The sequence below is a fragment of the Petromyzon marinus genome (assembly GCF_048934315.1).
Source record: "Petromyzon marinus isolate PM22_M1 ecotype Great Lakes invasive population chromosome 84 unlocalized genomic scaffold, UKy_Petmar_22M1.pri1.0 chr84_unloc.1, whole genome shotgun sequence".
NCBI lineage: Eukaryota > Metazoa > Chordata > Hyperoartia > Petromyzontiformes > Petromyzontidae > Petromyzon > Petromyzon marinus.
The window spans coordinates 214,557-215,000 of NW_027422638.1; the positions used below are offsets into that span (position 1 = coordinate 214,557).

The window sequence follows — 444 nt, forward strand, 5'->3', positions numbered from 1 at the left end:
GGCGACGACTTTACCGAAAAAACTAAGAATATGAATTACTGCAGTCACGAAAGCTTTAAATCAAAATTTAAAGCACCCTGTTAAATATGGGGGGGGGGGAAAAATCAACACGGACAACTTGCGTTGACACTGGAGGGCTTTATACGGACACAGCTCTTGTTGTTGGTGCTCCTCTCTCTCTATCTGACCACCCCGACCCCATGTGCTTACCCCCTTTCATATCCTGAACCACCACCAACCCCCCCTCCGGCCCCCCACCACCACCACCACCCCGCCTCTGTCTCTGGAAGCGTCGTTCGGCCCCCCAATTCGCTTCAGCCAATCTCTCCCCGCCCCCCCCCCCCCCGCCCACCCACCTCTCTCTCCTCCAGACGGAGACACTGGGACACACATACACACAGAGACACACACACACAGACACACACACACAGACACACAGACAGA

The 444-nt window shown here is 55.0% G+C and overlaps 1 protein-coding gene across 3 annotated transcripts in view; it reads right to left on the reverse strand.

Annotated features, from left to right (window-relative positions):
- Window positions 1-357: 357 nt before the first annotated feature.
- LOC116938430 (uncharacterized) overlaps window positions 358-444 on the reverse strand; it is a 34,638-nt gene continuing 34,551 nt past the window's right edge. For all 3 annotated transcript variants that reach the window (XM_076059015.1, XM_032945542.2, XM_076059014.1), the window contains one exon: window positions 358-444. This exon is cut by the window's right edge and continues 1,659 nt beyond it. The gene's annotated coding sequence lies outside the window, so the exon portion shown is untranslated.